This window comes from Chrysochloris asiatica, unplaced genomic scaffold (genome assembly GCF_000296735.1).
Source record: "Chrysochloris asiatica unplaced genomic scaffold, ChrAsi1.0 scaffold00041, whole genome shotgun sequence".
Taxonomy (NCBI): Eukaryota; Metazoa; Chordata; class Mammalia; order Afrosoricida; family Chrysochloridae; genus Chrysochloris; species Chrysochloris asiatica.
The window spans coordinates 2,958,808-2,970,311 of record NW_006408559.1 but is presented as its reverse complement, the minus strand read 5'-3'; positions in this window follow the sequence as shown (position 1 = coordinate 2,970,311).

The window sequence follows — 11,504 nt, the reverse complement described above, 5'->3', positions numbered from 1 at the left end:
GCTGGTAGTTTCGAACCGCTGTCCTTAAGGTTCGCAGCCCGATTCGTAACCACTATGCTACCAGAGCTCCTTATCTTTATTATACTGGAGAGTAAAACAAATCTGCTTCTTGGTCCCGAGGGAAACATTATCTCTGTCTTCCAAGGTTGTTTGTTGTGTTCAAAATAATTTAAGCACAAAGAAATTAAAGGATATCAGGTTTATTTGGAGCTCAGGAGCATAATCGGGGCGGGGGCGGGGGACGACACCAAGGTGAATTGGTGTAACATAGTCTACAAAGACAAATGTCCTACTTTGATGATTAGTGACTGGGATCTTAAAACATTGTCTAGCCATTCAAGGTGCAGTGATTGGACACTACAGGGAGCTAAGAAGAGTGAAGAAAACAAAAAAACCCCCAGGAAATAGTAAGTCCAAAAGACTAATGGATCATTTGAAACCTCAAGACTAGCAGAACTAGGAGGTTCTGAACAGAGGGGGAGGAAATGCCGAACAAAACTCAAAATAATTATAATAAAAAGACTAAGTTGACCAGTCTGATAGAATCAGACTGGTGGAACCCCCAAGACTATGGCCCTGAGGCCCTTAATGACCCTTCAAGTCTGGAACTGAACTCACCCCTTCAGCTCAACTTTCAGCCAAACATCAGAAAGTCCTGTAAGGTCAACCGTAACATCAGAGAGGTAAGCAGTCCATAGAACAACCAACCATTTGAAATCAAAAGGAAAGTGTTTGCCCTGGATAAAGCTCACAAGGCAGGAAGTTGTTGTTTAGTAGGTCTGGCCTCATAGTACCCTGTCTAGGGTTTCCAAGGAGCAGCTGGTGAGTTTGAACTGCTGACCTTATAGTTCACAGTCCAGTGCTGATCCTACATCACCACACCAGGAGTCCTACACAAGGCGAGCAGAGATAGGAAAGAAGGGTGAAGAACAGTGGGAAGTGAGTTATACATTGTAGGGGGGGTTGCAATCAATGTCTCCAAACAAAACGTATATGAACTGTTGAATGGAAAACCAATTGGCTATGTAAACTTCTACCCAAATCACAATGTAAATAAATAAATAAAGCAAATAGGGTTGGTGTGAGCCGTTAATCTATATATTTGCAGAAGAACCGCTTCTGCTCAGAAGAAAAATAGGAAGGCCCCTCCTAGGCTAGTTACAACAAGGATTTCAGGATGCAATAGAGTAGAAAATTAACCATTGGTGGTATAAATCCACTGGCCACTCCTCAGAGACCCTATGTAGGGTCACTATGAGTTGGAGTCTCTAAGAGTTTTCAATAGCCTCATATGTATGCAAAAGCTGGACAGTGAATAAGGAAGATCATAGAAGAATTGATGCATTTGAGTTATGGTGTTGGAGTTGAATATTTTAAGTCCCATGCACTGCCGATAGAATAACAGATCTGTGTTGGAAGAAACACAGCCAGAGTGCTCCTTGGAAGCCAGGATGGCCCGACTTCTCTCATATTTCAGACACATTGTCAGGAGGGACCAGTCATTGGAAAGGAAAGTCATGGTAAAGTGGAGAATCAGAGAAAAAGCCCCCCGGCAATGAGATGGACTGGCAAAGTGGCAGCATCAATGGACTCAAGCGTGGCAACAATTGTGAGGTTGGCCCAGGATCGGGTGGTGTTTTGTTCTGCTGTGCATAGAGTCACTATGAGTCAGTACTGACTCGATGGCAGCTAACAACAATGAGTTGGACCCCACTCGATGGCACTTAACAACAACAATCTTAATGAGGTTGGTTGAATCATGATCCCCTTTCTGAGATCAGCTGACTTCAGGTTACTAGGTAATCTCTGCGGCCTGACCAGCTTCCCATTTGTTTGCACAAATCCACAAGGGGTGTCTTGTTGTGGTTGTTAAGTGCCAACAAGTGGGTTCCAACTTATAGTGACCCTGTATAGAGTTTCCAAGGATTGGCTGGTGGATGTGAGCCACTGACCTGGCGATTCAAACTGACCTTGTGGTCCAGTGCTTATCCTATAGTGCCATACCAGGAGTCTTGTTAAGTGCCATCTAGTCAGTCCCAATGCCACCTTAAGGTTTCAACCAACGTTGAGGCCCAGTGCTTATCCTACAGCGCCACATCAGGATCCCATACCAGGAGTCTGCAGGCTCTTAAATAATAAAGGTATTTCTAAAGTTTTAGCATTCTAAAGTTTTAGGAAATTCTAAATTCTAAAGTTTTAGCATTATCTCTCAGGAAGCAGAGGATGAACTAAAGTTAAATCCTTTGCTTTAGATAAACTTTTAAGCAAATCCATGGTTAACAGATGTCTTGTCACCAAAAGGGGTTGGTATGATTTTATGACCCTTGTGTCTCCACTGTGTCTCCTTTGATCCTGTTTATCTGCTTTGTACATTCCATGTTGGGTCAGGGACCTCTGTGGAATGTCCTATGACTCAGATGAATCTGTCCGTTTGGGCCATAGTTTCCTTTTTATGAACGCTTAAGAGATAACCAGGGATAATCTGGAGGTATAGATTATGTATGTAGAGGATTCGGGGAGAGTTGTCTTCCAAATGATGTGTAAAACAGTAGGAAAATGCCACTGAAAAGTAAATTTAGATCAATAGTTCTTAACTTGGCTATCCTTTAGCACAACTTGGGCAGGTTTTATTTTTCCAAAAATAAACACTGTCTAGAGATTCTGTTTCAATTGGTCTTTAATGGGTCCCAAGCTTCAGTATTTTCTAGAAGTCCCAAGGTGATTCGAATGTGTAGCCAGGATGGAGACCGCCTGTCTAATGGATGCTTGACTGACTGCCATTGAGTTAGTTCTGATTCCTGGAGATGTCATGTGTGTCTGAATAGAACTATGTTTCATAGGGTTTTCATAAGTTTTGGAAGCAGATCACCTGAACTTTATTCTGAGGCACCTCTGGGTAGTCTGAAATCACCAACCTTTTGGTTAGTAGTAAAGTGAGTTAACTATTTGAACCACTCAACAGTCAAGAAATCAAACAACGTATTGCATTAGGCAAATTGGCTTCGCAATACCTCTTTTAAGTGTTCAAGAGCAAAGATGTCAGTTTGAGGACTAAGGTGCATCTGACCCAAGCCATGGTATTTTCAGTAGCCTCATATGCATGTGAAAGTTAGACAGTGAATAAGGAAGACCATAGAAGAATTAATGCACTTGAGCTATGGTGTTGGAAGAGAATATTAAAAGTGCCACGGACTGCCAGAAGAACAAACAGATCTGTTTTGGAAGAAATACAGCCAGAGTGCTCTTTGGAAGTCAGGATGGTTACACTTGGACTCTTATACTTTGGACATATTGTCAGGAGGGACTAGTCCCTAGAGAAAGATATCATGCTTGGTAAAGTGAAGGGTCAGAGAAAAAGAGGAAGACCCCTAACTAGATGGATTGGCACTATGGCAGCAGCAAGGGGCACAAATGTAGCAATGATTGTGAGGTTGGCGCAGGACCAGGCAGTGTGTCATTCTGTTGCACATAGGGTCACTGTGAGTCAGTGCTGACTCGATGGCACCTAACAACAACAAAGGGATGAAAAAGATGTGAAGTGGATGTGAAGTGCTATGGAATTGATTCCAACTCATAGCAACTCTGCATAGGGTTTCCAAAGAGTGACTACTGGTTTTGAACTGCTGACCTTGCAGTTAGCAGTCCAGTGCTCATCCTTCAGCACCACAGGAGATGGAAGACCTATCTTTTCTCAGAACCACAGTTAGCTGAGTGTTGAGATCATGAGGAACATGAGAGACGCTTCAGGATGTGCAGAAACAGATGCTTAAGATACCAGGTTATGACGTCCTGAGCAACATGGCTCTGAATCTTATGAGGTTCAAATATTAAAGGTATTTAATATTCAGGGGTCCACAAATCAGAGAAACAATCCTGGTACCACTGAGTAAAAGCTCTATCAGAGGTGTGAGCAGGTTAGAAACAGTTATCAACTTATCATTTCTCCTTCGACTGAGAATAAGAGAAATCGTTTCTGGGTCGCTTCCTTCCAGTCTTGTGGTTTAGTGGTCAAAGGTCATGGAGTCACTGATCCCTAGATCCTAGAGCTCTGCTGGCACCTTTACACATCTCTGCAGCTCTGGCAGGGAATAAACTTTCAGGATCTCCCCCAGCCTAGCAACAGGTCCACGTCCTTCCCTGAATGAACAGGCTTTCTGGCCACAACAGTCTTCATTTACTTTCCAGAATAAACTGCAGATTTACTAGACCTCCTGCCAGGTGCCGGGGCGGGGAGGTGGCAGAGAACATGCAGAGACATGTCTGTTGAATCCTCATCTTTTTTATGGCTTTGAGGCAGGAGGAAGGGAGGGAAATCCACTGCCTACTTTGACATGCCTCCTTAACCAAGTTAATACCTGTCCACCCACCAGGCTGCCTCTGGAAGCTTTGGAGAAATATCACTTCACAAGGATGACACAAGTCTTTCTTCCATTCCCACTGGATCTGGCCTCTCTGAGTTTTCTAATATAAATTTGCTGGAATTGAAGCCCAAGGTCTTTGCATTTCCTGACCTCTTATTTCTCATATCCATCAGGAAAGAACAAGGTCATGGCAAGTTACTGAGAGCCAGTTAGCTCAATGCAAAAATGACACTCGTCTCCCTTTGATCAGATGCGCAGTCGACATCGAATAGATGCTGAAGTTATTTGTTCAAGTCATCTTTATGATGCTCCATTAGATGTTTAAGAACTGAGGTCAGCAATAAATCCACCCTTATCTCTGCCCTTGAAGGGCTTCTAAGTCCAAAGCCTTCATGGTTTACCAAAGTTCAGTCAAATTGTTTAAATATTCCAACAGAAAATATGTCTAAGCCTATTGGGAGCAAGGGTCATTTTGTCATCCAAGGTTGAGAGAAGTCAATAGTTTATGGGAGGATGGGTAGTTTTATGGGTTGTAGCCAGTCACCATAATAGGGCATAAAGTCCCTGGTGGATGAAAATCTGTATTGCAAGCCCATTCCAGATGTTGCATAATAATGAAAACATTACTCCCAGGATTAGCACCGGAGTGCAGGCCCACAGTGGGAGCGCCCTCAGGAACAACACGACATCCTTCTTCGGGGTAGTCAGTGGTCAGGAGGGAGAGCTGGCATCCATTTTCTCCCTAAAGTCCCTCTCCACACTGCCAAGTTGAAAACTCAACGGTGTCCAGGGCCAGCTGGGTAATGCTAGAGTGTGTGACCAGAGCGGCCAGTGGGACTTTGTGCATCTTGAAGACATTCAACTTCAAAAACACCCTTCATTCGTTTCTCGGTCACCCTCTGTAGAGCCGACTTGAGAATCTGTTTCCCAGCTTCACCATGTTACTTTAAGACTCTCATGCCTTGTCAGTCAAACAGGGGCCATTGAATACACATATCACCAGGTGTTTGTAATCTTTTAAATTTCCAATATCTAGGGAAGTATTTTTAAACTGTAAATCATTACAAAAAGTCAAGCAATTGAATCACTAGCAAGTCTTCCTTATCTCTGAATGTTTAATTTATGTTCTATCTTAAAGTGCAGGAGCGTACAGTCCAATCTCTTTTCCAGAATCCCACTGATGGTTTTTGTTGGGGAAAACACTTTTCCCACTGCCCTCATTTGTTGAGAGCAGGGCTTATGTGAGTTTGCGGTCCTGCGGTAAACCAAATCAACAAATATTGACTAGCTCTAAGCTTGGCCTTGTGGGAGATACAAAAGAACATGAGATTCACTCTGTGGGTTCAAGGAGCAAACCGCCCAGCTGCACCACAGCACCCAGATATTCTAGAAGACGAAAAAACAGCCTGTGCCCTCTGGGTGCCCCCAATACACCTGGGACTTTACTTCAAATACAAGAAGCAGCTGGTCTTCGTGATTTAAGGCTCAGTACAAATAATAGAGAGAATTTATTTCCAAGCTGCCTGACTTGGCAGAATTCCAGGATTCATCAGCCAGAAAGATGAAGCTGCTGCTGATGATTAAAACGATTCCACACACAGGCACACCTCAGAGATATCGCAGGTTCAGGTCCAGATCACTACCATGACATGAATATCCGCAGAAGGCAAGTCACATGAATGTTTCGGTTTCCCAATGCAGATTCTGTAGCCTATGAAGTGTGCAATCTCATTATGGAAAAGTTTGGAATATGGTGAGCATGGTCAGAAAGTGCCCCAGAAACGCAAAGTAAGCACCTACTATTGGGGAAATGGTGCCAATACACTTGCCGGACATGGGGGTGCCACAAACCATCAATTTGTAAAAAATGCCATTATCTACAAAGTGCAATCCAAGGAGGACTGCTTGTAGTTGATCTTTATCTAGTGACATAAAAGAAGAAAAACCTGCTCAGCGCATTCCAAAGCACACTCTCAACTTAACCCCAATTAGATTGTTAGCCAGGCCTGGCCAGTACCTGAGGTCAACAGAGGTGAGTCCCAAAGACTTGGCATAGAGATGTTTGTTCTAAGACTGGACCTGGGAAGATTTCAGGTAATGTTGGTAGGGGAGGAGGTGGCATTAGTTGCCATCAATTCGGGTCCCAACTCATACTGACCACAAGCAATGCTACCTAGTCCTATGGTATGCTTTGTATTAATTCAGTCAAAGGGTATCAATATCTATTCAGCATAGATGTATTTGTCAAATACTAAAATACTAAATCATGCTAAGACTAGGGATTTTTACAATACTAAATATGAGTAAATAATACTAAAAACGGACAACATTCAGGTCATGCTTTCTGGGAACAGTTGAGATTTTTTTTTTTTGGTCATTAAATCTCATGAGAAGCCTTAAGCAAATAAGACATACAGAAAAATGCCAAGGACCTAATTCATAAATGAATTTCCACTCCTCAATGAGAAGAATAATTCTAGCTAACACATTTGCTCCTATAAAAATTAGTTTTATCCTAATTTGTAGGTCTTGCTGGAAAGTATATGTACAGATATAGTTGTTGTTAAGTGTCATTGAGTAGGTTCAGACCCATAGCAATCTTGTATAGGGTTTCCAAGGAGCAGCTGGTGAGTTTGAACCACCAATCTTGCAGTTCAAACCGACTTTGCAGTCCAGTGCCCCACCAGCAGTCTCTCTCTATGTATACACAATTGAAGCCCAAGGTCCTTGCATTTCCTGACCTCTTATTTCTCATATCCATCAGGAAAGAACAAGGTCATGGGCAAGTTACTGAGAGCCAGTTAGCTCGATGCAAAAATGACACTCGTCTCCCTTTGATCAGATGCGAAGTCGACATTGAATAGATACTGAAGTTATTTGTTCAAGTCATCTTTATGATGCTCCATTAGATGTTTAAGGACTGAGGTCAACAATAAATCCACACTTATCTCTGCCCTTGAAGGGCTTCTAAGTCCAAAACTTTCATGGTTTACCAAAGTTCAGTCAAATTATTTAAATATTCCAACAGAAAATATGTCTAAGCCTATTGGGAGCAAGGGTCATTTTGTCATCCAAGGTTGAGAGAAGTCAATAGTTTATGGGAGGATGGGTAGTTTTATGGGTTGTAGCCAGTCACCATAATAGGGCATAAAGTCCCTGGTGGATAAAAATCTGTGTTTCAAGTCCATTCCAGATCTTAATGTATATGGACTCCTGATGTGATGCTGTAGGATCAACACTGATCTGCAAACCATAAGGTCAACAGTTCATACCCACCAACTGCCCCTCAGAAACCCTATACAGAGTCACTATAAATTGGAAGTGACTCGCAGCATTTAACAACAACAATATATATGAATGTGGGAGTCCTGGTGTGGTGCTATAGGATAAACATTGGACTGCAAGGTCAGTTTGAACCACAAGGTTGATAGTTCAATCTCACCAGCCACTCCCCAGAAACCCTATATAGGGTCACTATGTGTTGGAACTGACTTCATGGCACTTAACCACAAATATATATATATATACATATACTTTTTTTAGTTGCCCAGAACTTTATAGAAGGGATCTCATATTAAATTTTATTTTGACTGTTGTATAATATTTTAGTGGAGTCTCTAGGTGATGCAGTGATTAAGGTGCTCACTGCTAACTGAAAGTTTGAAGGTTCGAGTCCACTCAGAGGTGCTTCAGAACAAAGGTCTGGTGATCTACTTCCAAAAATTAGCCACGAAAACCCCCAGCTCGGACAGTCCTGAACTGACGCAAATGGGGTCTCCACAAATTGGCACTGACTAGATGGCAACTGTTGCTTTTTAAAAGTTATATATATATATATATATAATATCTATAAGGAGCTCTGGTAGCGTAGTAGTTACGAATCGGGCTGCGAACCTTAATGCCAGCAGTTCGAAACTACCAGCAGCTCCGCGGGAGAAAGACGAGGCGTTCTGCTCCCGTAAAGATTTACAGCCTCGGAAACCCTGTACAGGGTCACTATGGGTTGGAACCAACTCGATGGCACTTAACAAATAATATCTATAGTCCTGGTGTGGCACTGTGGGTTAATGCGTCAGATTGCAAAGCCGTTTGAACTGCAAGATCGGCAGTTCAAGCTCACCAGCTGCTCCTTGGAAACCATATACAGGGTCGCTATGGGTCGGAATTGACTCAACAGCACTTAATAACAATACATATATATATATTTTTTAATCTACTGTATTTTATTCACCTTTCCTCTCATGGATGGACTTTTGAGTTGTTTTAGGTTTCAGCTATTATGAACAGAGCTGCTAGAAGCATTCTTGTGTGTGTGTGTGTGTGTGTGTTTACCTTTTCACTATGATTCAGGTGTAAGTTTACAGAGCAAGTTGGTTTTCCATTCACCCATTCATGCACACTTTGTCTCATGTCATTGATTGTTTTCCCCACAGTGTGAGAGAACTCTTCCCACTTTTTCCTCGTGTTTCCCGTTTCCATTCCTCCTTCTTTCCTGACTCTTCCCAACTTCTAAGCTTTATTTTCTGGTCAAACTGCTCCACATCCTCTTCAACTGCTTTGTTTTTGTAAGTCAGAGGAGAATCAAAGGGCATCTCATTTTAGCCCTTATTTACGCTTCCTGGACCACTAACCATCTCTCATCTGTCCCTCACATATGCCTGTTTCTACTGAGGTGAAAAGCCCGCTCACATCTTCTGCCCATCTTTCTATTGGGTTGTGTGTTTTTCTTGTTGATTTGTAGTAATTCTTTATATGCCCTTGTCAGTTGTGTATATGGCAAATATTGTGACTATCTTCTTCAACTGTACAACACATTTTCTCACCTTCCTTATGGGAGTCTTTTTTTTTTTTTTTTTTTTTAAAGCTTTTACTGTGAATTGAGTGAAGGTTTAAAGGGCAGATCATCAGTTTTACATTCAACACATCAATGCAATAATTGCAATCCCCTCCATGTACCATCAATTAACAGTATTTATCTCTACTACCTTTTTTTTTTTTTTTAATGCACACATACCACACTGAAAATATATTTTTGTTTAAATGTCCAAAGGGCACATTTTTCAGTCCATGGGCCTATAGTCCTCTGCTGGTCAATCTCTCTACGCCATCGCCTCCGCCACCATCTCTGCTGTCACCGCTCTTCTGGTTAGGATCCCTTATGGGGTCTTTTAATTAACAAGAGCTCTTCATTTTATTGCAGCCATAGGTATCGGCCTTTTCTTTGTATGGCTTTTTGAAGCCTTCTTTAAGAAATCTTGTCCTTAAGGAATTTAAGAGGCAAGCTCACTATAAGGGAATGACAAATGGAGCTGACCTGAGTCCCAGAAGCCAGCCTGGCCAGGTCCAGTCCTGGGCAGCCCTGTCTGGCCAGCACAAGGGACAGCCAGCTGCTAGCAGGTGTGTTCTGGTCGTGGAACTGGATATATCAAGCTATTAGAGCTGGGTGCCATTAAAAATTCTAATCAGAGACTGTAATTAACTTTCCTTGCTCTGCCACCCCGCTCGCTAAGCAACCTTCTGATTATAATTTGGCTTCCCATGTATCTTGCCTACAGGGAGAGAATGTACTATTCAGGCCAACGTGAGACTCCAATTCGCTCAACAGTTACATGCCACGGTGTAAATTAATAAATTCGTATTCTGATTTTATCATCTGCCCGTCTGAGCTCCATGGGCGTGAGCCAGCATCCCCTAGTCTAATCAATGGGAATACTAAAAATATCAAGCTTATGAGCTGAGACACTCAAGGAGTGAAATCGCCAGGGTAACTGCCCCAGAGGGTCTCTTTCTGCCCCCAGCCCCATGGAGAAGGCCTCTCCACCTGCCATGCCTGAGGGACAGGGATTAGCATGAACTTCTGACATGACAAAGAGCTGCAGATTCAAAAGTGTGGCTGGGTTCTGTTCAGGTGCAGGTGAAGGATGGGAGACGATGAGGACATTCATATTGAATATTATTTATTGGCTTCAGAGAACACGCCAGATGCTACACAAATCCTAGGCAGAAGGATAGGATCTGCAGACAGGTGAAGAAAACAAAAACAAAACCACCCAAAAGGCCAACAATGCGTACAGAGGGAAAATGATGGAACAAGAGGATTCTGCTGGGGAATTCCTGCTTCGTTTAGGTGCTTGTGGTTGAGTTTGAAAAAAAAAAAAAAAAGCAAACGCACACAAACCAGAAGAGGAAGTGCAAGGAATACCAGAACAACAGGAGGAATGGGGTTAGACCTAAACTTTCACAGTAGAAGAGTGATTTAGGGCCCAAGGGTTCCCAGCAAAGTGGAAATGGGCTCATTCAGGCCATTTAGCAATCCTGAGATTTAGAGATTTAGATCATCACTTCACCCAGGGTGTCCTGCTGACCAGAACTTAGATCCCCTTCTGGAGTCCCACTTATACTGAATACTGAAGTGATAAGACTGATACCAAACCCCCAAACCCCAAACCCCAAACCCACTGCCACAGAGTCAATTCTAACTCCTAGCAACCCTACAGGACTGCTTCTTAGGATTATCAAGACTCTACATATTTAGGGTGTCAGACAGCCTCATCTTTCTCTTGTAGAACAACTGGTAGGTTTGAACCACTGACCTTGGGGTTAGCAGCCCTGTGTCTAACCCACTGCACCACCAAGTCTCCTTCAATAAGAGCTATAACTAACCCACCACTGTTGAGTTTGTTCTAACTTAGAGACCCAGTAGGATGGAGTAGAGCTGCCCCATAGGGTTTCCCAGGCTGCCATCTCTACGGAAGGTGACTGTCACTTGTTTCTCCCGTCGAGTGGCAAGTGAGTTTAAATTACTGATCCTTTGCTTAGTAGTTGAGTACATTTAACTGCATCCCCAGGGCTTCTGATAAGAACCATTTGTGGTTGTCAAGTGCCATACGTTGCTTTTGACCCATAATGACCCATGTGGAGTTTCTGGGGAATGGCTAGTGGGTTTGAACTGCCAACCTTGAAACTCGCAGTCCCGTGCTTATCCTACAGTGCCACACCAGGACTACAGTATCTGGGAATTATTGGCCCTGTAATGGAAGGGGGCACTCTACTTTGTATTCGGATACCCTTCCCTTCCAAGAAAAAGAAGGCCTATACTGACGGCTTTAAAGAATTTGCTGCTTAAAGAAAAATGTGTTCAAG